Source organism: Staurois parvus, unplaced genomic scaffold (genome assembly GCF_062004578.1).
Source record: "Staurois parvus isolate SC_StPar_1 unplaced genomic scaffold, SC_StPar_1.0 ptg000011l, whole genome shotgun sequence".
NCBI lineage: Eukaryota > Metazoa > Chordata > Amphibia > Anura > Ranidae > Staurois > Staurois parvus.
This window is the reverse complement of record NW_028317807.1, coordinates 21,578,360-21,602,339: the sequence shown is the minus strand read 5'-3', so window position 1 is coordinate 21,602,339 and position 23,980 is coordinate 21,578,360. Positions and strand designations below refer to the sequence as shown.

The 23,980-nt window shown below is 46.9% G+C and overlaps 20 non-coding genes across 20 annotated transcripts; all 20 read left to right on the top strand.

Annotated features, from left to right (window-relative positions):
- The first annotated feature begins 742 nt into the window (after positions 1 to 742).
- Positions 743 to 814, top strand: TRNAC-GCA (transfer RNA cysteine (anticodon GCA)). Its single transcript has one exon. It is a non-coding gene; the product is annotated as a tRNA-Cys (tRNA).
- Positions 815 to 3,550: 2,736 nt separating this feature from the next.
- On the top strand, positions 3,551 to 3,622 carry TRNAC-GCA (transfer RNA cysteine (anticodon GCA)). The gene has a single exon. It is a non-coding gene; the product is annotated as a tRNA-Cys (tRNA).
- Positions 3,623 to 5,809: 2,187 nt separating this feature from the next.
- Positions 5,810 to 5,882, top strand: TRNAS-GGA (transfer RNA serine (anticodon GGA)). Its single transcript has one exon. It is a non-coding gene; the product is annotated as a tRNA-Ser (tRNA).
- Positions 5,883 to 6,375: 493 nt separating this feature from the next.
- TRNAC-GCA (transfer RNA cysteine (anticodon GCA)) lies at positions 6,376 to 6,447 on the top strand. Its single transcript has one exon. It is a non-coding gene; the product is annotated as a tRNA-Cys (tRNA).
- Positions 6,448 to 6,753: 306 nt separating this feature from the next.
- TRNAC-GCA (transfer RNA cysteine (anticodon GCA)) lies at positions 6,754 to 6,825 on the top strand. Its single transcript has one exon. It is a non-coding gene; the product is annotated as a tRNA-Cys (tRNA).
- A 2,939-nt stretch (positions 6,826 to 9,764) lies between these two features.
- On the top strand, positions 9,765 to 9,837 carry TRNAS-GGA (transfer RNA serine (anticodon GGA)). The gene has a single exon. It is a non-coding gene; the product is annotated as a tRNA-Ser (tRNA).
- Positions 9,838 to 10,330: 493 nt separating this feature from the next.
- TRNAC-GCA (transfer RNA cysteine (anticodon GCA)) lies at positions 10,331 to 10,402 on the top strand. The gene has a single exon. It is a non-coding gene; the product is annotated as a tRNA-Cys (tRNA).
- A 117-nt stretch (positions 10,403 to 10,519) lies between these two features.
- TRNAC-GCA (transfer RNA cysteine (anticodon GCA)) lies at positions 10,520 to 10,591 on the top strand. The gene has a single exon. It is a non-coding gene; the product is annotated as a tRNA-Cys (tRNA).
- A 117-nt stretch (positions 10,592 to 10,708) lies between these two features.
- On the top strand, positions 10,709 to 10,780 carry TRNAC-GCA (transfer RNA cysteine (anticodon GCA)). Its single transcript has one exon. It is a non-coding gene; the product is annotated as a tRNA-Cys (tRNA).
- Positions 10,781 to 13,710: 2,930 nt separating this feature from the next.
- On the top strand, positions 13,711 to 13,782 carry TRNAC-GCA (transfer RNA cysteine (anticodon GCA)). Its single transcript has one exon. It is a non-coding gene; the product is annotated as a tRNA-Cys (tRNA).
- A 1,240-nt stretch (positions 13,783 to 15,022) lies between these two features.
- TRNAC-GCA (transfer RNA cysteine (anticodon GCA)) lies at positions 15,023 to 15,094 on the top strand. Its single transcript has one exon. It is a non-coding gene; the product is annotated as a tRNA-Cys (tRNA).
- A 5,054-nt stretch (positions 15,095 to 20,148) lies between these two features.
- On the top strand, positions 20,149 to 20,220 carry TRNAC-GCA (transfer RNA cysteine (anticodon GCA)). The gene has a single exon. It is a non-coding gene; the product is annotated as a tRNA-Cys (tRNA).
- Positions 20,221 to 20,522: 302 nt separating this feature from the next.
- On the top strand, positions 20,523 to 20,594 carry TRNAC-GCA (transfer RNA cysteine (anticodon GCA)). The gene has a single exon. It is a non-coding gene; the product is annotated as a tRNA-Cys (tRNA).
- A 115-nt stretch (positions 20,595 to 20,709) lies between these two features.
- On the top strand, positions 20,710 to 20,781 carry TRNAC-GCA (transfer RNA cysteine (anticodon GCA)). Its single transcript has one exon. It is a non-coding gene; the product is annotated as a tRNA-Cys (tRNA).
- An 864-nt stretch (positions 20,782 to 21,645) lies between these two features.
- TRNAC-GCA (transfer RNA cysteine (anticodon GCA)) lies at positions 21,646 to 21,717 on the top strand. Its single transcript has one exon. It is a non-coding gene; the product is annotated as a tRNA-Cys (tRNA).
- A 117-nt stretch (positions 21,718 to 21,834) lies between these two features.
- Positions 21,835 to 21,906, top strand: TRNAC-GCA (transfer RNA cysteine (anticodon GCA)). The gene has a single exon. It is a non-coding gene; the product is annotated as a tRNA-Cys (tRNA).
- A 116-nt stretch (positions 21,907 to 22,022) lies between these two features.
- On the top strand, positions 22,023 to 22,094 carry TRNAC-GCA (transfer RNA cysteine (anticodon GCA)). Its single transcript has one exon. It is a non-coding gene; the product is annotated as a tRNA-Cys (tRNA).
- Positions 22,095 to 22,581: 487 nt separating this feature from the next.
- TRNAC-GCA (transfer RNA cysteine (anticodon GCA)) lies at positions 22,582 to 22,653 on the top strand. Its single transcript has one exon. It is a non-coding gene; the product is annotated as a tRNA-Cys (tRNA).
- A 113-nt stretch (positions 22,654 to 22,766) lies between these two features.
- TRNAC-GCA (transfer RNA cysteine (anticodon GCA)) lies at positions 22,767 to 22,838 on the top strand. The gene has a single exon. It is a non-coding gene; the product is annotated as a tRNA-Cys (tRNA).
- Positions 22,839 to 23,516: 678 nt separating this feature from the next.
- On the top strand, positions 23,517 to 23,588 carry TRNAC-GCA (transfer RNA cysteine (anticodon GCA)). The gene has a single exon. It is a non-coding gene; the product is annotated as a tRNA-Cys (tRNA).
- Positions 23,589 to 23,980: the final 392 nt, after the last annotated feature.

The following is a 23,980-nucleotide window of genomic DNA, read 5'->3' as shown; positions in this document are numbered from 1 at the left end:
CTCAGTGGCAGAGCATTCAACTGCAGATCGAGAGGTCTTCGGTTCAAATCCGGGTGCCCTCTCTACCTTTTGCCCAGAAAAGGGAAGCCGGCGAACGTGTTTGCCGATTCTCTCCTATGTGTTTAAAGAGATAGAACGAATAGGAAAAAAAATGTAAAAAACACCAGAAAAGCCAAAGGGGGCATAGCTCAGTGGCAGAGCATTCGACTGCAGATCGTAGAGGTCTTCGGTTCAAATCCGGGTGCCCCCTCTACCTTTTGCCCAGAAAAGGGAAGCCGGCGAACGTGTTTGCCGATTCTCTCCGATGTGTTTAAAGAGATAGAACGAATAGAAAAAAAAATGTAAAAAACGCTAGAAAAGCCAAAGGGGGCGTAGCTCAGTGGCAGAGCATTCGACTGCAGATCGAGAGGTCTTCAGTTCAAATCCAGGTGCCCCCTCTACCCCTTTGCCCAGAAAAGGGAAGCCGGCGAACGTGTTTGCGGATTCTCTCCAATGTGTTTAAAGAGATAGTACGAATAGAAAAAAAAAATGTAAACAACGACAGAAAAGCCAAAGGGGGCATAGCTCAGTGGCAGAGCATTCGACTGCAAATTGAGACGTCTTTGGTTCAAATCCAAATTCCCCCTCTACCTTTTGCCCAGAAAAGGGAAGCCGGCGAACGTGTTTGCCGATTCTCTCCTATGTGTTTAAAGAGATAGAACGAATAGAAAAAAAAAATGTAAAAAACGCCTGAAAAGCCAAAGGGGGCATAGCTCAGTGGCAGAGCATTCGACTGCAGATCGAGAGGTCTTCGGTTCAAATCCGGGTGCCCTCTCTACCTTTTGCCCAGAAAAGGGAAGCCGGCGAACGTGTTTGCCGATTCTCTCCGATGTGTTTAAAGAGATAGAACCGATAGAAAAAAAATGTAAACAACTACAGAAAAGCCAAAGGGGGCATAGCTCAGTGGCAGAGCATTCGACTGCAAATTGAGACGTCTTTGGTTCAAATCCAAATTCCCCCTCTACCTTTTGCCCAGAAAAGGGAAGCCAGCGAACGTGTTTGCCGATTCTCTCCGATGTGTTTAAAGAGATAGAACGAATAGAAAAAAAATGAAAAAAAACCCAGGAAAGCCAAAGGGGGCATAGCTCAGGGGCAGAGCATTCGACTGCAAATTGGAGGTCTTCGGTTCAAATCCGGGTGCCCCCTCTACCTTTTGCCCAGAAAAGGGAAGCCGGCGAACGTGTTTGCCGATTCTCTCCGATGTGTTTAAAGAGATAGAACGGATAGGAAAAAAAAATGTAAACAACGACAGAAAAGCCAAAGGGGGCATAGCTCAGTGGCAGAGCATTCGACTGCAAATTGAGACGTCTTTGGTTCAAATCCAAATTCCCCCTCTACCTTTTGCCCAGAAAAGGGAAGCCGGCGAACGTGTTTGCCGATTCTCTCTGATGTGTTTAAAGAGATAGAACCAATAGAAAAAAAATGAAAAAAACCCAGAAAAGCCGAAGGGGGCATATCTCAGTGGCAGAGCATTCGACTGCAGATCGAGAGGTCTTCGGTTCAAATCCGGGTGCCCTCTCTACCTTTTGCCCAGAAAAGGGAAGCCGGAGAACGTGTTTGCCGATTCTCTCCGATGTGTTTAAAGAGCTAGAACGAATAGAAAAAAAAAATGTTAAAAATGCCAGAAAAACTAAAGGGGGAATAGCTCAGTGGCAGAGCATTCGAATGCAGATCGAGAGGTCTTCGGTTCAAATCTGGGTGCCCCCTCTACCATTCGCCCAGAAAAGGGAAGCCGGCGAATGGGTTTGCCGATTCTCTCCCATGTGTTTAAAGAGTTAGAACGAACATAAAAAAAAATGTAAAAAACGCCAGAAAAGCCAAAGGGGGCATAGCTCAGTGGCAGAGCATTCGACTGCAGATCAAGAGGTCTTCGGATCAAATCCAGGTGCCCCCTCTACCTTTTGCCCAGAAAAGGGAAGCCGGCGAACGTGTTTGCCGATTCTCTCCGATGTGTTTAAAGAGATAGTACGAATAGAAAAAAAAATGTAAAAAACGCTAGAAAAGCCAAAGGGGGCATAGCTCAGTGGCAGAGCAATTCGACTGCAAATCGAGAGGTCTTCTGTTCAAATCCGGGTGCCCTCTCTACATTTTGCCCAGAAAAGGGAAGCCGGCGAAAATGTTTGCCGATTCTCTCCAATGTGTTTAAAGAGATAGAACGAAAAGAAAAAAAAAATGTAAAAAACACCAGAAACTCCAAAGGGGGCATAGCTCAGTGGCAGAGCATTCGACTGCAGATCGCGAGGTCTTCTGTTCAAATCCGGGTGCCCCCTCTACCCTTCGCCAAGAAAAAGGAAGCCGGCAAACGTGTTTGCCGATTCTCTCCGATGTGTTTAAAGAGATAGAAGGAATAGAAAAAAAAATGTAAAAAACGCTAGAAAAGCCAAAGGGGAATAGCTTAGTGGCAGAGAATTCGACTGCCGATCGAGAGGTCTTCGGTTCATATCTGGGTACCCTCTCTACCCTTTACCCAGAAAAGGGAAGCCGGCGAACGTGTTTGCCGATTCTCTCCGATGTGTTTAAAGAGATAGAATGAATAGAAAAAAAAATGTAAAAAATGTAAACAACGACAGAAAAGCCAAAGGGGGCATAGCTCAGTGGCAGAGCGTTCGACTGCAGATCGAGAGGTCTTCTGTTCAAATCCGGGTGCCCCCTCCACATTTTGGCCAGAAAAGGGAAGCCGGCGAACGTGTTTGCCGATTCTCTCCGATGTGTTTAAAGAGATAGAACGAATAGAAAAAAAAAATGTAAAAAACGCCAGAAAAAACAAATGGGGCATAGCTCAGTGGTAGAGCGTTCGACTGCAGATCGAGAGGTCTTCGGTTCAAATCCCCTTCTACCTTTTGCTCAGAAAAGGGAAGCCGGCGAACGTGTTTGCCGATTCTCTCCGATGTTTTTAAAGAGATAGAATGGATAGAAAAAAAAAATGTAAACAACAACAATAAAGCCAAAGGGGGCATAGCTAAGTGGCAGAGCATTCGACTGATGATCGAGAGGTCTTCGGTTCAAATCCAGGTGCCCTCTCTACCTTTTGACCAGAAAAGGGAAGCCGGCGAACGTGTTTGCCGATTCTCTCCGATGTGTTTAAAGAGATAGAACGAATAGGAAAAAAAAATGTAAAAAACACGAGAAAAGCCTAAGGGGGCATAGCTCAGTGGCAGAGCATTCGACTGCAGATCGTAGAGGTCTTCGGTTCAAATCCAGGTGCCCCCTCTACCTTTTGCCCAGAAAAGGGAAGCCGGCGAAGGTGTTTGCCGATTCTCTCTGATGTGTTTAAAGAGATAGAATGGATAGAAAAAAAAATGTAAAAAACACCTGAAAAGCCAAAGGGGGCATAGCTCATTGGCAGAGCATTCGACTGCAGATCGAGAGGTTTTCGGTTCAAATCCGGGTGCCCCCTCTACATTTTGCCCAGAAAAGGGAAGCCGGCGAACGTGTTTGCCGATTCTCTCCGATGTGTTTAAAGAGATAGAACAAATAGAAAAAAAATGAAAAAAAACCAAGAAAAGCCGAAGGGGGTATAGCTCAGTGGCAGAGCATTCGACTGCAGATCGAGAGGTCTTCGGTTCAAATCCGGGTGCCCCCTATATATTTTGCCAAGAAAAGGGAAGCCGGCGAACTTGTTTGCCGATTCTCTCCGATGTGTTTAAAGAGATAGAAAGAATAGAAAAAAAATGAAAAAAAAACCCAGCAAAGCCAAAGGGGGCATAGCTCAGTGGCAGAGCATTCGACTGCAGATCTAGAGGTCTTCGGTTCAAATCCGAGTGCCCTCTCTACGTTTTGCCAAGAAAAAGGAAGCCGGCGAACGTGTTTGCCGATTCTCTCCGATGTGTTTAAAGAGATAGAACGAATAGAAAAAAAAATGTAAAAAACGCCAGAAAAGCCAAAGGGGGCATAGCTCAGTGGCAGAGCATTCGACTGCAGATCGAGAGGTCTTCGGATCAAATCCAGGTGCCCCCTCTACCTTTTGCCCAGAAAAGGGAAGCCGGCGAACGTGTTTGCCGATTCTCTCCGATGTGTTTAAAGAGATAGTACGAATAGAAAAAAAAAATGTAAAAAACGCTAGAAAAGCCAAAGGGGGCATAGCTCAGTGGCAGAGCAATTCGACTGCAAATCGAGAGGTCTTCGGTTCAAATCCGGGTGCCCTCTCTACATTTTGCCCAGAAAAGGGAAGTCGGCGAAAATGTTTGCCGATTCTCTCCGATGTGTTTAAAGAGATAGAACGAAAAGAAAAAAAAAATGTAAAAAACGCCAGAAACACCAAAGGGGGCATAGCTCAGTGGCAGAGCATTCGACTGCAGACCGAGAGGTCTTCGGTTCAAATCCAGGTGCCCCCTCTACCTTTCGCCAAGATAAAAGGAAGCCGACGAACGTATTTGCCGATTCTCTCCGATGTGTTTAAAGAGATAGAACAAATAGAAAAAAAAAATGTAAAAAACGCCAGAAAAGCCAAAGGGGGCATAGCTCAGTGGCAGAGCATTCGACTGCAGATCAAGAGGTCTTCGGTTCAAATCCGGATGCCCCCTCTACCCTTCGCCAAGAAAAAGGAAGCCGGCGAACATGTTTGACAATTCTCTCCGATGTGTTTAAAGAGATAGAAAGAGTAGAAAAAAAAGATATAAAAAACGCTAGAAAAGCCAAAGGGGGTATAGTTTAGTGGCAGAGAATTCGACTGCCGAGCGAGAGGTCTTCGGTTCATATCTGGGTACCCTCTCTACCCTTTGCCCAGAAAAGGGAACCCGGCGAACATGTTTGCCGATTCTCTCCGATGTGTTTAAAGAGATAGAATGAATAGAAAAAAAAAAATGTAAACAACAACAGAAAAGCCAAAGGGGGCATAGCTCAGTGGCAGAGCATTCGACTGCAGATCGAGAGGTCTTCTGTTCAAATCCGGGTGCCCCCTCCACATTTTGGCCAGAAAAGGGAAGCCGGCGAACGTGTTTGCCGATTCTCTCCGATGTGTTTAAAGAGATAGAACGAATAGAAAAAAAAAATGTAAAAAACGCCAGAAAAAACAAATGTGGCATAGCTCAGTGGTAGAGCGTTCGACTGCAGATCGAGAGGTCTTCGGAACAAATCCAGGTGCCCCCTCTACCTTTTGCCCAGAAAAGGGAAGCCGGCGAACGTGTTTGCCGAATCTCTCCAATGTGTTTAAAGAGATAGTACGAATAGAAAAAAAAAATGTAAAAAACGCTAGAAAAGCCAAAAGGGGCATAGCTCAGTGGCAGAGCAATTCGACTGCAAATCGAGAGGTCTTCGGTTCATATCTGGGTACCCTCTCTACCCTTTGCCCAGAAAAAGAAAGCCGGCGAACGTGTTTGCCGATTCTCTCCGATGTGTTTAAAGAGATAGAATGAATAGAAAAAAAAAATGTAAACAACGACAGAAAAGCCAAAGGGGGCATAGCTCAGTGGCAGAGCGTTCGACTGCAGATCGAGAGGTCTTCTGTTCAAATCCGGGTGCCCCCTCCACATTTTGGCCAGAAAAGGGAATCCGGCGAACGTGTTTACCGATTCTCTCCGATGTGTTTAAAGAGATAGAACGAATAGAAAAAAAAAATGTAAAAAACGCCAGAAAAAACAAATGGGGCATAGCTCGGTGGTAGAGCGTTCGACTGCAGCTCGAGAGGTCTTCGGTTCAAATACGGGTGCCCCCTCTACCTTTTGCTCAGAAAAGGGAAGCCGGCGAACGTGTTTGCCGATTCTCTCCGATGTTTTTAAAGAGATAGAACGGATAGAAAAAAACAAATGTAAACAACGCCAGAAAAGCCAAAGGGGGCATAGCTCAGTGGCAGAGCAATTCGACTGGAAATCGAGAGGTCTTCGGTTTAAATCCGGGTGCCCTCTCTACATTTTGCCCAGAAAAGGGAAGCCGGCGAAAATGTTTGCCGATTCTCTCCGATGTGTTTAAAGAGATAGAACGAAAAGAAAAAAAAAATGTAAAAAACGCCAGAAAAGCCAAAGGGGGCATAGCTCAGTGGCAGAGCATTCGACTGCAGATCGAGAGGTCTTCGGATCAAATCCAGGTGCCCCCTCTACCTTTTGCCCAGAAAAGGGAAGCCGGCGAACGTGTTTGCCGATTCTCTCCGATGTGTTTAAAGAGATAGTACGAATAGAAAAAAAAAATGTAAAAAACGCTAGAAAAGCCAAAGGGGGCATAGCTCAGTGGCAGAGCAATTCGACTGCAAATCGAGAGGTCTTCGGTTCAAATCCGGGTGCCCTCTCTACATTTTGCCCAGAAAAGGGAAGCCGGCGAAAATGTTTGCCGATTCTCTCCGATGTGTTTAAAGAGATAGAACGAAAAGAAAAAAAAAATGTAAAAAATGCCAGAAACGCCAAAGGGGGCATAGCTCAGTGGCAGAGCATTCGACTGCAGATCGAGAGGTCTTCGGTTCAAATCCGGGTGCCCCCTCTACCCTTCGCCAAGATAAAAGGAAGCCGACGAACGTGTTTGCCGATTCTCTCCGATGTGTTTAAAGAGATAGAACGAAAAGAAAAAAAAAATTTAAAAAACGCCAGAAACACCAAAGGGGGCATAGCTCAATGGCAGAGCATTCGACTGCAGATCGAGAGGTCTTCGGTTCAAATCCAGGTGCCCCCTCTACCCTTCGCCAAGATAAAAGGAAGCCGACGAACGTGTTTGCCGATTCTCTCCGATGTGTTTAAAGAGATAGAACAAATAGAAAAAAAAAATGTAAAAAACGCCAGAAAAGCCAAAGGGGGCATAGCTCAGTGGCAGAGCATTCGACTGCAGATCGAGAGGTCTTCGGTTCAAATCCGGGTGCCCCCTCTACCCTTCACCAAGAAAAAGGAAGCCGGCAAACATGTTTGCCGATTCTCTCCGATGTGTTTAAAGAGATAGAAAGAGTAGAAAAAAAAATATATAAAAAACGCTAGAAAAGCCAAAGGGGGAATAGCTTAGTGGCAGAGAATTCGACTGCCGATCGAGAGGTCTTCGGTTCATATCTGGGTACCCTCTCTACCCTTTGCCCAGAAAAGGGAAGCCGGCGAACGTGTTTGCCGATTCTCTCCGATGTGTTTAAAGAGATAGAATGAATAGAAAAAAAAAATGTAAACAACGACAGAAAAGCCAAAGGGGGCATAGCTCAGTGGCAGAGCGTTCGACTGCAGATCGAGAGGTCTTCTGTTCAAATCCGGGTGCCCCCTCCACATTTTGGCCAGAAAAGGGAAGCCGGCGAACGTGTTTGCCGATTCTCTCCGATGTGTTTAAAGAGATAGAACGAATAGAAAAAAAAAATGTAAAAAACGCCAGAAAAAACAAATGGGGCATAGCTCGGTGGTAGAGCGTTCGACCGCAGATCGAGAGGTCTTCGGTTCAAATCCGGATGCCCCCTCTACCTTTTGCTCAGAAAAGGGAAGCCGGCGAACGTGTTTGCCGATTCTCTCCGATGTTTTTAAAGAGATAGAACGGATGGAAAAAAAAAATGTAAACAACGATAGAAAAGCCAAAGGGGCCATAGCTCAGTGGCAGAGCATTCGACTGCAAATTGAGACGTCTTTGGTTCAAATCCAGGTGCCCCCTCTACCTTTTGCCCAGAAAAGGGAAGCCGGCGAACGTGTTTGCCGATTCTCTCCGATGTGTTTAAAGAGATAGAACGAATAGAAAAAAAAATGTAAAAAACGCCTGAAAAGCCAAAGGGGGCATAGCTGAGTGGCAGAGCATTCGACTGCAGATCGAGAGGTTTTCGGTTCAAATCCGGGTGCCCTCTCTACCTTTTGCCCAGAAAAGGGAAGCCGGCGAACGTGTTTGCCGATTCTCTCCGATGTGTTTAAAGAGATAGAACGAATAGGAAAAAAAAATGTAAAAAACACCAGAAAAGCCTAAGGGGGCATAGCTCAGTGGCAGAGCATTCGACTGCAGATCGTAGAGGTCTTCGGTTCAAATCCGGGTGCCCCCTCTACCTTTTGCCCAGAAAAGGGAAGCCGGCGAAGGTGTTTGCCGATTCTCTCCGATGTGTTTAAAGAGATAGAACGAATAGAAAAAAAAAATGTAAAAAACGCCAGAAAAAACAAATGGGGCATAGCTCGGTGGTAGAGCGTTCGACCGCAGATCGAGAGGTCTTCGGTTCAAATCCGGATGCCCCCTCTACCTTTTGCTCAGAAAAGGGAAGCCGGCGAACGTGTTTGCCGATTCTCTCCGATGTTTTTAAAGAGATAGAACGGATGGAAAAAAAAAATGTAAACAACGATAGAAAAGCCAAAGGGGCCATAGCTCAGTGGCAGAGCATTCGACTGCAAATTGAGACGTCTTTGGTTCAAATCCAGGTGCCCCCTCTACCTTTTGCCCAGAAAAGGGAAGCCGGCGAACGTGTTTGCCGATTCTCTCCGATGTGTTTAAAGAGATAGAACGAATAGAAAAAAAAATGTAAAAAACGCCTGAAAAGCCAAAGGGGGCATAGCTGAGTGGCAGAGCATTCGACTGCAGATCGAGAGGTTTTCGGTTCAAATCCGGGTGCCCTCTCTACCTTTTGCCCAGAAAAGGGAAGCCGGCGAACGTGTTTGCCGATTCTCTCCGATGTGTTTAAAGAGATAGAACGAATAGGAAAAAAAAATGTAAAAAACACCAGAAAAGCCTAAGGGGGCATAGCTCAGTGGCAGAGCATTCGACTGCAGATCGTAGAGGTCTTCGGTTCAAATCCGGGTGCCCCCTCTACCTTTTGCCCAGAAAAGGGAAGCCGGCGAAGGTGTTTGCCGATTCTCTCTGATGTGTTTAAAGAGATAGAATGGATAGAAAAAAAAAATGTAAAAAACACCTCAAAAGCCAAAGGGGGCATAGCTCAGTGGCGGAGCATTCGACTGCAGATCGAGAGGTCTTCGGTTCAAATCCGGGTGCCCCCTCTACATTTTGCCCAGAAAAGGGAAGCCGGCGAACGTGTTTGCCGATTCTCTCCGATGTGTTTAAAGAGATAGAACGAATAGAAAAAAAAAATGTAAAAAACGCCAGAAAAAACAAATGTGGCATAGCTCAGTGGTAGAGCGTTCGACTGCAGATCGAGAGGTCTTCGGAACAAATCCAGGTGCCCCCTCTACCTTTTGCCCAGAAAAGGGAAGCCGGCGAACGTGTTTGCCGAATCTCTCCAATGTGTTTAAAGAGATAGTACGAATAGAAAAAAAAAATGTAAAAAACGCTAGAAAAGCCAAAAGGGGCATAGCTCAGTGGCAGAGCAATTCGACTGCAAATCGAGAGGTCTTCGGTTCATATCTGGGTACCCTCTCTACCCTTTGCCCAGAAAAAGAAAGCCGGCGAACGTGTTTGCCGATTCTCTCCGATGTGTTTAAAGAGATAGAATGAATAGAAAAAAAAAATGTAAACAACGACAGAAAAGCCAAAGGGGGCATAGCTCAGTGGCAGAGCGTTCGACTGCAGATCGAGAGGTCTTCTGTTCAAATCCGGGTGCCCCCTCCACATTTTGGCCAGAAAAGGGAATCCGGCGAACGTGTTTACCGATTCTCTCCGATGTGTTTAAAGAGATAGAACGAATAGAAAAAAAAAATGTAAAAAACGCCAGAAAAAACAAATGGGGCATAGCTCGGTGGTAGAGCGTTCGACTGCAGCTCGAGAGGTCTTCGGTTCAAATACGGGTGCCCCCTCTACCTTTTGCTCAGAAAAGGGAAGCCGGCGAACGTGTTTGCCGATTCTCTCCGATGTTTTTAAAGAGATAGAACGGATAGAAAAAAACAAATGTAAACAACGCCAGAAAAGCCAAAGGGGGCATAGCTCAGTGGCAGAGCAATTCGACTGGAAATCGAGAGGTCTTCGGTTTAAATCCGGGTGCCCTCTCTACATTTTGCCCAGAAAAGGGAAGCCGGCGAAAATGTTTGCCGATTCTCTCCGATGTGTTTAAAGAGATAGAACGAAAAGAAAAAAAAAATGTAAAAAACGCCAGAAAAGCCAAAGGGGGCATAGCTCAGTGGCAGAGCATTCGACTGCAGATCGAGAGGTCTTCGGATCAAATCCAGGTGCCCCCTCTACCTTTTGCCCAGAAAAGGGAAGCCGGCGAACGTGTTTGCCGATTCTCTCCGATGTGTTTAAAGAGATAGTACGAATAGAAAAAAAAAATGTAAAAAACGCTAGAAAAGCCAAAGGGGGCATAGCTCAGTGGCAGAGCAATTCGACTGCAAATCGAGAGGTCTTCGGTTCAAATCCGGGTGCCCTCTCTACATTTTGCCCAGAAAAGGGAAGCCGGCGAAAATGTTTGCCGATTCTCTCCGATGTGTTTAAAGAGATAGAACGAAAAGAAAAAAAAAATGTAAAAAATGCCAGAAACGCCAAAGGGGGCATAGCTCAGTGGCAGAGCATTCGACTGCAGATCGAGAGGTCTTCGGTTCAAATCCGGGTGCCCCCTCTACCCTTCGCCAAGATAAAAGGAAGCCGACGAACGTGTTTGCCGATTCTCTCCGATGTGTTTAAAGAGATAGAACGAAAAGAAAAAAAAAATTTAAAAAACGCCAGAAACACCAAAGGGGGCATAGCTCAGTGGCAGAGCATTCGACTGCAGATCGAGAGGTCTTCGGTTCAAATCCAGGTGCCCCCTCTACCCTTCGCCAAGATAAAAGGAAGCCGACGAACGTGTTTGCCGATTCTCTCCGATGTGTTTAAAGAGATAGAACAAATAGAAAAAAAAAATGTAAAAAACGCCAGAAAAGCCAAAGGGGGCATAGCTCAGTGGCAGAGCATTCGACTGCAGATCGAGAGGTCTTCGGTTCAAATCCGGGTGCCCCCTCTACCCTTCACCAAGAAAAAGGAAGCCGGCAAACATGTTTGCCGATTCTCTCCGATGTGTTTAAAGAGATAGAAAGAGTAGAAAAAAAAATATATAAAAAACGCTAGAAAAGCCAAAGGGGGAATAGCTTAGTGGCAGAGAATTCGACTGCCGATCGAGAGGTCTTCGGTTCATATCTGGGTACCCTCTCTACCCTTTGCCCAGAAAAGGGAAGCCGGCGAACGTGTTTGCCGATTCTCTCCGATGTGTTTAAAGAGATAGAATGAATAGAAAAAAAAAATGTAAACAACGACAGAAAAGCCAAAGGGGGCATAGCTCAGTGGCAGAGCGTTCGACTGCAGATCGAGAGGTCTTCTGTTCAAATCCGGGTGCCCCCTCCACATTTTGGCCAGAAAAGGGAAGCCGGCGAACGTGTTTGCCGATTCTCTCCGATGTGTTTAAAGAGATAGAACGAATAGAAAAAAAAAATGTAAAAAACGCCAGAAAAAACAAATGGGGCATAGCTCGGTGGTAGAGCGTTCGACCGCAGATCGAGAGGTCTTCGGTTCAAATCCGGATGCCCCCTCTACCTTTTGCTCAGAAAAGGGAAGCCGGCGAACGTGTTTGCCGATTCTCTCCGATGTTTTTAAAGAGATAGAACGGATGGAAAAAAAAAATGTAAACAACGATAGAAAAGCCAAAGGGGCCATAGCTCAGTGGCAGAGCATTCGACTGCAAATTGAGACGTCTTTGGTTCAAATCCAGGTGCCCCCTCTACCTTTTGCCCAGAAAAGGGAAGCCGGCGAACGTGTTTGCCGATTCTCTCCGATGTGTTTAAAGAGATAGAACGAATAGAAAAAAAAATGTAAAAAACGCCTGAAAAGCCAAAGGGGGCATAGCTGAGTGGCAGAGCATTCGACTGCAGATCGAGAGGTTTTCGGTTCAAATCCGGGTGCCCTCTCTACCTTTTGCCCAGAAAAGGGAAGCCGGCGAACGTGTTTGCCGATTCTCTCCGATGTGTTTAAAGAGATAGAACGAATAGGAAAAAAAAATGTAAAAAACACCAGAAAAGCCTAAGGGGGCATAGCTCAGTGGCAGAGCATTCGACTGCAGATCGTAGAGGTCTTCGGTTCAAATCCGGGTGCCCCCTCTACCTTTTGCCCAGAAAAGGGAAGCCGGCGAAGGTGTTTGCCGATTCTCTCTGATGTGTTTAAAGAGATAGAATGGATAGAAAAAAAAAATGTAAAAAACACCTCAAAAGCCAAAGGGGGCATAGCTCAGTGGCGGAGCATTCGACTGCAGATCGAGAGGTCTTCGGTTCAAATCCGGGTGCCCCCTCTACATTTTGCCCAGAAAAGGGAAGCCGGCGAACGTGTTTGCCGATTCTCTCCGATGTGTTTAAAGAGATAGAACCGATAGAAAAAAAATGTAAACAACGACAGAAAAGCCAAATGGGGCATAACTCAGTGGCAGAGCATTCGACTGCAAATAGAGATGTCTTTGGTTCAAATCCAAATTCCTCCTCTACCTTTTGCCCAGAAAAGGGAAGCCAGCGAACGTGTTTGCCGATTCTCTCCGATGTGTTTAAAGAGATAGAACGAATAGAAAAAAAATGAAAAAAAACACAGAAAAGCCGAAGGGGGCATAGCTCAGGGGTAGAGCATTCGACTGCAAATCGGAGGTCTTCGGTTCAAATCCGGGTGCCCCCTCTACCTTTTGCCCAGAAAAGGGAAGCCGGTGAACGTGTTTGCCGATTCTCTCCGATGTGTTTAAAGAGATAGAACGGATAGGAAAAAAAAATGTAAACAACGACAGAAAAGCCAAAGGGGGCATAGCTCAGTGGCAGAGCATTCGACTGCAAATTGAGACGTCTTTGGTTCAAATCCAAATTCCTCCTCTACCTTTTGCCCAGAAAAGGGAAGCCGGCGAACGTGTTTGCCGATTCTCTCCGATGTGTTTAAAGAGATAGAACGAATAGAAAAAAGAAAACGTAAAAAACGCCTGAAAAGCCAAAGGGGGCATAGCTCAGTGGCAGAGCATTCGACTGCAGATCGTAGAGGTCTTCGGTTCAAATCCGGGTGCCCCCTCTACCTTTTGCCCAGAAAAGGGAAGCCGGCGAAGGTGTTTGCCGATTCTCTCTGATGTGTTTAAAGAGATAGAATGGATAGAAAAAAAAAATGTAAAAAACACCTCAAAAGCCAAAGGGGGCATAGCTCAGTGGCGGAGCATTCGACTGCAGATCGAGAGGTCTTCGGTTCAAATCCGGGTGCCCCCTCTACATTTTGCCCAGAAAAGGGAAGCCGGCGAACGTGTTTGCCGATTCTCTCCGATGTGTTTAAAGAGATAGAACCGATAGAAAAAAAATGTAAACAACGACAGAAAAGCCAAATGGGGCATAACTCAGTGGCAGAGCATTCGACTGCAAATAGAGATGTCTTTGGTTCAAATCCAAATTCCTCCTCTACCTTTTGCCCAGAAAAGGGAAGCCAGCGAACGTGTTTGCCGATTCTCTCCGATGTGTTTAAAGAGATAGAACGAATAGAAAAAAAATGAAAAAAAACACAGAAAAGCCGAAGGGGGCATAGCTCAGGGGTAGAGCATTCGACTGCAAATCGGAGGTCTTCGGTTCAAATCCGGGTGCCCCCTCTACCTTTTGCCCAGAAAAGGGAAGCCGGTGAACGTGTTTGCCGATTCTCTCCGATGTGTTTAAAGAGATAGAACGGATAGGAAAAAAAAATGTAAACAACGACAGAAAAGCCAAAGGGGGCATAGCTCAGTGGCAGAGCATTCGACTGCAAATTGAGACGTCTTTGGTTCAAATCCAAATTCCTCCTCTACCTTTTGCCCAGAAAAGGGAAGCCGGCGAACGTGTTTGCCGATTCTCTCCGATGTGTTTAAAGAGATAGAACGAATAGAAAAAAGAAAACGTAAAAAACGCCTGAAAAGCCAAAGGGGGCATAGCTCAGTGGCAGAGCATTCGACTGCAGATCGAGAGGTCTTCGGTTCAAATCCGGATGCCCCCTCTACATTTTGCCCAGAAAAGGTAAGCCGGCGAACGTGTTTGCCGATTCTCTCTGATGTGTTTAAAGAGATAGAACCAATAGAAAAAAAATGAAAAAAAACCCAGAAAAGCCGTAGGGGGCATATCTCAGTGGCAGAGCATTCGACTGCAGATTCGAGAGGTCTTCGGTTCAAATCCGGGTGCCCTCTCTACCCTTTGCCCAGAAAAGGGAAGCCGGCGAACGTGTTTGCCGATTCTCTCCGATGTGTTTAAAGAGCTAGAACGAATAGAAAAAAAAAATGTTAAAAATGCCAGAAAAACTAAAGGGGGCATAGCTCAGTGGCAGAGCATTCGACTGCAGATCGAGAGGTCATCGGTTCAAATCTGGGTGCCCCCTCTACCATTCGCCCAGAAAAGGGAAGCCGGCGAACGTGTTTGCCGATTCTCTCCGATGTGTTTAAAGAGATAGAACGAATAGAAAAAAAAATGTAAAAAATGCCAGAAAAGCCAAAGGGGGCATAGCTCAGTGGCAGAGCATTCAACTGCAGATCGCGAGGTCTTCGGTTCAAATGCAGGTGCCCCCTCTACCCTCTGCCCAGAAAAGGGAAGCTGGCAAACGTGTTTGCCGATTCTCGCCGATGTGTTTAAAGAGATAGAACGGATAGGAAAAAAAAATGTAAACAACGACAGAAAAGCCAAATGGGGCATAACTCAGTGGCAGAGCATTCGACTGCAAATAGAGATGTCTTTGGTTCAAATCCAAATTCCTCCTCTACCTTTTGCCCAGAAAAGGGAAGCCAGCGAACGTGTTTGCCGATTCTCTCCGATGTGTTTAAAGAGATAGAACGAATAGAAAAAAAATGAAAAAAAACCCAGAAAAGCCGAAGGGGGCATAGCTCAGGGGCAGAGCATTCGACTGCAAATCGGAGGTCTTCGGTTCAAATCCGGGTGCCCCCTCTACCTTTTGCCCAGAAAAGGGAAGCCGGCGAACGTGTTTGCCGATTCTCTCCGATGTGTTTAAAGAGATAGAATGGATAGGAAAAAAAAATGTAAACAACGACAGAAAAGCCAAAGGGGGCATAGCTCAGTGGCAGAGCATTCGACTGCAAATTGAGACGTCTTTGGTTCAAATCCAAATTCCTCCTCTACCTTTTGCCCAGAAAAGGGAAGCCGGCGAACGTGTTTGCCGATTCTCTCCGATGTGTTTAAAGAGATAGAACGAATAGAAAAAAGAAAACGTAAAAAACGCCTGAAAAGCCAAAGGGGGCATAGCTCAATGGCAGAGCATTCGACTGCAGATCGAGAGGTCTTCGGTTCAAATCCGGATGCCCCCTCTACATTTTGCCCAGAAAAGGTAAGCCGGCGAACGTGTTTGCCGATTCTCTCTGATGTGTTTAAAGAGATAGAACCAATAGAAAAAAAATGAAAAAAAACCCAGAAAAGCCGTAGGGGGCATATATCAGTGGCAGAGCATTCGACTGCAGATTCGAGAGGTCTTCGGTTCAAATCCGGGTGCCCTCTCTACCTTTTGCCCAGAAAAGGGAAGCCGGCGAACGTGTTTGCCGATTCTCTCCGATGTGTTTAAAGAGCTAGAACGAATAGAAAAAAAAAATGTTAAAAATGCCAGAAAAACTAAAGGGGGCATAGCTCAGTGGCAGAGCATTCGACTGCAGATCGAGAGGTCATCGGTTCAAATCTGGGTGCCCCCTCTACCATTCGCCCAGAAAAGGGAAGCCGGCGAACGTGTTTGCCGATTCTCTCCAATGTGTTTAAAGAGATAGAACGAATAGAAAAAAAAAAATGTAAAAAATGCCAGAAAAGCCAAAGGGGGCATATCTCAGTGGCAGAGCATTCCACTGCAGATCGAGAAGTCTTCGGTTCAAATCTGGGTGCCCCCTCTACATTTTGCCCAGAAAAGAGAAGCCGGCGAACGTGTTTGCCGATTCTCTCTGATGTGTTTAAAGAGATAGAACGAATAGAAAAAAAAATGTAAAAACGCCAGAAAAGCCAAAGGGGGCATATCTCAGTGGCATAGCATTCAACTGCAGATCTAGAGGTCTTCTGTTCAAATCCGGGTGCCCCCTCTACCTTTTGCCCAGAAAAGGGAAGCCGGGGAACGTGTTTGCCTATTCTCTCCGATGTGTTTAAAGAGATAGAAATAGTAGGAAAAAAAAAAGTAAACAACAACAGAAAAGCCAAATGGGGCGTAGCTCAGTGGCAGAGCATTCGACTGCAAATCAAGACGTCTTTGGTTCAAATCCAAATTCCCCCTCTACCTTTTGCTCAGAAAAGGGAATCCGGCGAACGTGTTTGCCGATTCTCTCCGATGTGTTTAAAGAGATAGCTACCCTAGACTCTCTGGCACCCCTAACCACACGCTACATCAAACCCAGACCGCTCCAACCATGGCAGAACGACCACACTAAATGCCTCAAACGTCGCAGTCGTGCGCTGGAGAGACTATGGCGCAAAACCAGGTCCCCCCGTTCATTCTCCCTCTACAAATCTGCCTTCCTCACTTACACCTCCTCCCTCCACGCCGCCAAGCAGGCTTACTTCGTAAACCTGATTAACACCCTCTCCTCCTGCCCTCGCCGACTCTTCTCCACCTTCAACTCCCTGCTCTCTCCCCCCCCTCCTCCACTCAGTACCTCACTCACCGCCCACGAGATAGCCACTCATTTCCACAATAAAATTGATGCTATCCGTCAGGACATAGTCAACTCGCAATCTACCTCCCCACCTAGCCTCCCCCCCCCTATCTCCCCCTCATCTCTTCCCTCCTCTGACCTCGCAACCGCACTGCCCCCCTCCACACCCAAGACCCCGCTTACCGTAACCCCACCAGCTCTGCACTCCTTCAGCCCCGCTACCACTGAGGAAGTCACCAGGGTCTTCTCTGAAGCCCGCCTCACTACCTGCCCCCTAGACCCTATCCCCTCTCGACTCCTCCAGTCACCCCCCTCTTCCCTCATCTGCTCCCTCACCCACATCTTCAATCTCTCCCTCTCTACCGGCGTATTCCCCTCCCCCTTAAAGCATGCGCACATCACCCCCATACTCAAAAAGCCCTCCCTGGACCCCTCTGACCCAAACAACCTCAGACCCATCTCCCTGCTGCCACTCACTTCCAAACTCCTGGAGCGCTTAGTCTACAACCGCCTAAGCACCCACCTAACTGACAACAACCTCCTTGATCCACTACAGTCCGGCTTCCGTCCCCTACACTCCACCGAAACCGCCCTCCTCAAAATCACCAACGACCTACTTACCGCCAAAGCCAAAGGCGACTACTCTGTCCTCCTCCTCCTGGACCTCTCCGCGGCCTTCGACACAGTTGACCACCCCCTCCTCCTTAATAAACTATTCTCCCTTGGCATCAGAGACACCACTCTCTCCTGGTTCTCCTCTTACCTATCCCGACGCTCCTTCAGCGTTTCCTACAATGGTGCCACCTCCCCTTCCCTCCCCCTCTCTGTTGGGGTCCCCCAGGGCTCTGTCCTTGGACCCCTTCTCTTCTCCATCTACACCTCCTCCCTTGGCAAACTCATACACTCCCACGGCTTCAACTACCATCTCTATGCTGATGACACTCAAATTTACCTCTCCACCCCTCACCTCACCTCCACTTTCTCCGCCCGCATCACTCACCTCCTAAACGACATCTCTGACTGGATGTCGCTCCATTTCCTCAAATTCAACCTCTCCAAAACCGAGCTTCTCGTCTTCCCTCCTGCCCGCGCCCCCCCCCCCCATCCTATCCATCACTACTAACATCACCACCATCAATCCCGCCCCGCAAGCCAAAGTCCTTGGGGTCATTCTGGACTCTAACCTCTCCTTCCAACCTCATGTCAAATCACTGACAAACACATGCAGGCTCCACCTCCGCAATATCGCCAAAATACGCACCTTCCTTACCCCAGACACCGCTAAACTACTTGTGCACTCCCTGATTATCTCACGCCTTGACTACTGCAACTCCCTCCTCACCGGCCAACCCCAGTGCAAACTCTCCCCGCTTCAGACCATCCTGAACTCAGCTGCCAGACTCATCCACCTCACCAGCCGCTCCACCTCTGCCACCCCCCTCTGCCTCTCCCTCCACTGGCTCCCTATCGCCCAACGCATCAAATTCAAACTACTCACTCTGACCTACAAAGCCATTCACAACACTGCCCCTAACTACCTCACCGACCTGATTCCCAAGTACCACCCTACCCGTACCCTTCGCTCTTCACAGGACCTCCTTCTATCTTGCTCCCTGGTCTCCTCCTCACACGCACGTCTGCAAGACTTCTCCAGGTCCTCCCCCATCCTCTGGAACTCACTACCCCAATCCATCAGACTGTCACCTTCCCTCCTCACCTTCAGGCGCTCCCTGAAAACCCACCTCTTCAGGGAAGCCTACCCCACCCTCACCTAACTGCTGCTCTCCTTCATTCCTCCTACCACTCCATCCCCCACAGCCACTTCCTCCTGTACCACTACCCCCTCCCTCCCAGATTGTACGCTCGAAAGAGTAGGGCCCTCTTACCCCTCGTGTGCTGTTCGTAGCTGCTGTAATGTTTCATGTATTGTCCCCCCCTCTATTGTACAGCGCTGAGCAAACCCTTTGGCGCTATATAAACTCAATGTAATGTAATGTAATGTAATAATGAAAAGAAAAAAAAAATGTAAAAAACGCCAGAAAAGCCAAAGGGGGCATAGCTCAGTGGCAGAGCATTCGACTGCAGATCGAGAGGTCTTCAGTTCAAATCCGGGTGCCCCCTCTACCCTCTGCCCAGAAAAGGGAAGCCGGCGAACGTGTTTGCCGATTCTCTCCGATGTGTTTAAAGAGATAGAACGAATAGAAAAAAAAAATTTAAAAAATGCCAGAAAAGCCAAAGGGGGCATAGCTCAGTGGCAGAGAATTCGACTGCAGATCGAGAGGTCTTCGGTTCAAATCCGGGTGCCCCCTCTACCCTCTGCCCAGAAAAGGGAAGCCGGCGATCGTGTTTGCAGATTCTCTCCAATGTGTTTAAAGAGATAGAATGAATAGAAAAAAAAAAATGTTACAAAAACCGAAGGGGGCATAGCTCAGTGGCAGAGCATTCAACTGCAGATCGAGAAGTCTTCTGTTCAAATTTGGGTGCCACCTCTACCTTTTGCCAAGAAAAAGGAAGCCGGCGAACGTGTTTGCCAATTCTCTCCGATGTGTTTAAAGAGATAGAATGAATAGAAAAAAAAAATGTAAAAAACACCAGAAAAGCCAAAGGGGGCATAGCTCAGTGGCAGAGCATTCGACTGCAGATCGAGAGGTCTTCGGTTCAAATCCGGGAGCCCCTTCTACCTTTTGCCCAGAAAAGGGAAGCCGGCGAACGTGTTTGCCGATTCTCTCCGATGTGTTTAAAGAGATAGAAAGAGTAGAAAAAAAAAATATAAAAAACGCCAGAAAAGCCAAAGGGGGCATAACTCAGTGGCAGAGCATTCGACTGCCGATCGAGAGGTCTTCGGTTCATATCCGGGTACCCCCTCTACCCTTTGCCCAGAAAAGGGAAGCCGGCGAACGTGTTTGCCGATTCTCTCCGATGTGTTTAAAGAGATAGAATGAATAGAAAAAAAAAATTTAAAAAACGCCAGAAAAGCCATAGGGGGCATAACTCAGTGGCAGAGCATTCGACTGCCGATCGAGAGGTCTTCGGTTCATATCCGGGTACCCCCTCTACCCTTTGCCCAGAAAAGGGAAGCCGGCGAACGTGTTTGCCGATTCTCTCCGATGTGTTTAAAGAGATAGAATGAATAGAAAAAAAAAATTTGAAAAACGCCTGAAAAGCCAAAGGGGGCATAGCTCAGTGGCAGAGCATTCGACTGCCGATCGAGAGGTCTTCGGTTCATATCCGGGTACCCCCTCTACCCTTTGCCCAGAAAAGGGAAGCCGGCGAACGTGTTTGCCGATTCTCTCCGATGTGTTAAAAGAGATAGAATGAATAGAAAAAAAAAATGATAGAAAAGCCAAAGGGGGCATAGCTCAGTGGCAGAGCATTCAAGTGCAGATTGAGAGGTCTTCGGTTCAAATCCGTATGCCACCTCTACCTTTTGCCAAGAAAAAGGAAGCCGGCGAACGTGTTTGCCGATTCTCTTCGATGTGTTTAAAGAGATAGAACGAATAGAAAAAAAAAATGTAAAAAACGCCAGAAAAGCCAAAGGGGGCATAGCTCGGGGGCATAGCTCAGTGGCAGAGCATTCGACTGCAGATCGAGAGGTCTTCGGTTTACATCCGGGTGCCCCCTCTACCCTTTACCCAGAAAAGGGAAGCCGGCGAACGTGTTTGCCGATTCTCTCCGATGTGTTTAAAGAGATAGAACGAATAGAAAAAAAAAAAGTAAAAAACTCCAGAAAAGCCAAAGGGGGCGTAGCTCAGTGGCAGAGCATTCGACTGCAGATCGAGAGGTCTTCGGTTCAAATCCGGGTGCCCCCTCCACCTTTTGCCTAGAAAAGGGAAGCCGGCGTACGTGTTTGCCGATTCTCTCCGATGTGTTTAAAGAGATAGAACGAATAGAAAAAAAAAATGTAAAAAACGCCAGAAATGCCAAATGGCGTAGCTCAGTGGCAGAGCATTCGACTGCAGATCGAGAGGTTTTCGGTTCAAATCCGGGTGCCCCCTCCACCTTTTGCCCAGAAAAGGGAAGCCGGCGAACGTGTTTGCCGATTCTCTCCGATGTGTTTAAAGAGATAGAACGAATAGAAAAAATAATTGTAAAAAACGCCAGAAAAGCCAAAGGGGGCATAGCTCAGTGGCAGAGCATTCGACTGCAGATCGAGAGGTCTTCGGTTCAAATCCGGGTGCCCCCTCCACCTTTTGCCCAGAAAAGGGAAGCCGGCGAACGTGTTTGCCGATTCTCTCCGATGTGTTTAAAGAGATAGAACGAATAGAAAAAAAAATGTAAAAAACGCCAGAAAAGCCAAAGGGGGCATAGCTCAGTGGCAGAGCATTCGACTGCAGATCGAGAGGTCTTCGGTTCAAATCCGGGTGCCCCCTCCACCTTTTGCCCAGAAAAGGGAAGCCGGCGAACGTGTTTGCCGATTCTCTCCGATGTGTTTAAAGAGATAGAATGAATAGAAAAAAAAATGTTAAAAACGCCAGAAAAGCCAAAGAGGGCATAGCTCGGGGGCATAGCTCAGTGGCAGAGCATCAACTGCAGATTGAGAGGTCTTCAGTTCAAATCCAGGTGCCCCCCTTGCCCAGAAAAGGGAAGCCGGCAAACATGTTTGCCAATTCTCTCCAATGTGTTTAAAGAGATAGAACAAATAGAAAAAAATGAAAAAAAACCCAGAAAAGCCAAAGGGGGCATAGCTCAGTGGCAGAGCATTCGACTGCAGATCAAGAGGTTTTCGGTTCAAATCCAGGTGCCCCCTCTACCTTTTGCCCAGAAAAGGGAAGCCAGCGAACGTGTTTGCCGATTCTCTCCGATGTGTTTAAAGAGATAGAACGAATAGAAAAAAAAAATGTAAAAAACGCCAGAAATGCCAAATGGCGTAGCTCAGTGGCAGAGCATTCGACTGCAGATCGAGAGGTTTTCGGTTCAAATCCGGGTGCCCCCTCCACCTTTTGCCCAGAAAAGGGAACCCGGCGAACGTGTTTGCCGATTCTCTCCGATGTGTTTAAAGAGATAGAACAAATAGAAAAAATAATTGTAAAAAACGCCAGAAAAGCCAAAGGGGGCATAGCTCAGTGGCAGAGCATTTGACTGCAGATCGAGAGGTCTTCGGTTCAAATCCGCGTGCCCCCTCTACTTTTTGCCCAGAAAAGGGAAGCCGGCGAACGTGTTTGCCGATTCTCTCCGATGTGTTTAAAGAGATAGAACGAATAGAAAAAAAAAGAAAAAAACCCAGAAAAGCCAAAGGGGGCATAGCTCAGTGGCAGAGCATTCGACTGCAGATCGAGAGGTCTTCGGTTCAAATCCGGTTGCCCCCTCTACCTTTTGCCAAGAAAAAGGAAGCCGGCGAACGTGTTTGACGATTCTCTCCGATGTGTTTAAAGAGATAGAACGAATAGAAAAAAAAAAATGTAAAAAACGCCAGAAAAGCCTAAGGGGGCATAGCTCAGTGGCAGAGCATTCGACTGCAGATCGAGAGGTCTTCGGTTCAAATCCGGGTGCCCCCTCTACCTTTTGCCCAGAAAAGCGAAGCCGGCGAACGTGTTTGCCGATTCTCTCCGATGTGTTTAAAGAGCTAGAACGAATAGAAAAAAAAAATGTAAAAAACGCCAGAAAAACTAAAGGGGGCATAGCTCAGTGGCAGAGCATTCGACTGCAGATCGAGAGGTCTTCGGTTCAAATCCGGGTGCCCCCTCTACCTTTTGCCCAGAAAAGGGAAGCCGGCGAACGTGTTTGCCGATTCTCTCTGATGTGTTTAAAGAGATAGAACGAATAGAAAAAAAAAGAAAAAAACCCAGAAAAGCCTAAGGGGGCATAGCTCAGTGGCAGAGCGTTCAACTGCAGATCGAGAGGTCTTCGGTTCAAATCCGGGTGCCCCCTCTACCTTTTGCCAAGAAAAAGGAAGCCGGCGAACGTGTTTTTCGATTCTCTCCGATGTGTTTAAAGAGATAGAACGAATAGAAAAAAAAATGTAAAAAACGCCAGAAAAGCCTAAGGGGGCATAGCTCAGTGGCAGAGCATTCGACTGCAGATCAAGAGGTCTTCGGTTCAAATCCAGGTGCCCCCTCTACCCTTTGCCCAGAAAAGGGAAGCAGGCGAACGTGTTTGCCGATTCTCTCCGATGTGTTTAAAGAGATAGTACGAATAGAAAAAAAAATGTAAAAAACGCTAGAAAAACCAAAGGGGGCATAGCTCAGTGGCAGAGCATTCGACTGCAGATCGAGAGGTCTTCGGTTCAAATCCAGGTGCCCCCTCTACATTTTGCCCAGAAAAGGGAAGCCGGCGAACGTGTTTGCCGATTCTCTCTGATGTGTTTAAAGAGATAGAACGAATAGAAAAAAAAAGAAAAAAACCCAGAAAAGCCAAAGGGGGCATAGCTCAGTGGCAGAGCATTCGACTGCAGATCGAGAGGTCTTCGGTTCAAATCCGGGTGCCCCCTCGACCTTTTGCCAAGAAAAAGGAAGCCGGCGAACGTGTTTTTCGATTCTCTCCGATGTGTTTAAAGAGATAGAACGAATAGAAAAAAAAAATGTAAAAAAAAACAAAAAAGCCAAAGATGGTATAGATCAGTGGCAGAGCATTCGACTGCAGATCGAGAGGTCTTCGGTTCAAATCCAGGTGCCCCCTCTACCTTTTGCCCAGAAAAGGGAAGCCGGCGAACGTGTTTGCCGATTCTCTCCGATGTGTTTAAAGAGATAGTACGAATAGAAAAAAAAAATGTAAAAAATGGCAGAAAAGCCAAAGGGGGCATAGCTCAGTGGCAGAGCATTCGACTGCAGATCGAGAGGTTTTCGGTTCAAATCCGGCTGCCCCCTCTACATTTTGCCCAGAAAAGGGAAGCCGGCGAACGTGTTTGCCGATTCTCTCCGATGTGTTTAAAGAGATAGAACAAATAGAAAAAAAATGAAAAAAAACCAAGAAAAGTCGAAGGGGGTATAGCTCAGTGGCAGAGCATTCGACTGCAGATCGAGAGGTCTTCTGTTCAAATCCGGGTGCCCCCTCTACCTTTTGCCCAGAAAAGCGAAGCCGGCGAACGTGTTTGCCGATTCTCTCCGATGTGTTTAAAGAGCTAGAACGAATAGAAAAAAAAAATGTAAAAAACGCCAGAAAAACTAAAGGGGGCATAGCTCAGTGGCAGAGCATTCGACTGCAGATCGAGAGGTCTTCGGTTCAAATCCGGGTGCCCCCTCTACCTTTTGCCCAGAAAAGTGAAGCCGGCGAACGTGTTTGCCGATTCTCTCTGATGTGTTTAAAGAGATAGAACGAATAGAAAAAAAAAGAAAAAAACCCAGAAAAGCCTAAGGGGGCATAGCTCAGTGGCAGAGCGTTCAACTGCAGATCGAGAGGTCTTCGGTTCAAATCCGGGTGCCCCCTCTACCTTTTGCCAAGAAAAAGGAAGCCGGCGAACGTGTTTTTCGATTCTCTCCGATGTGTTTAAAGAGATAGAACGAATAGAAAAAAAAATGTAAAAAACGCCAGAAAAGCCTAAGGGGGCATAGCTCAGTGGCAGAGCATTCGACTGCAGATCGAGAGGTCTTCGGTTCAAATCCGGGTACCCCCTCTACATTTTGCCCAGAAAAG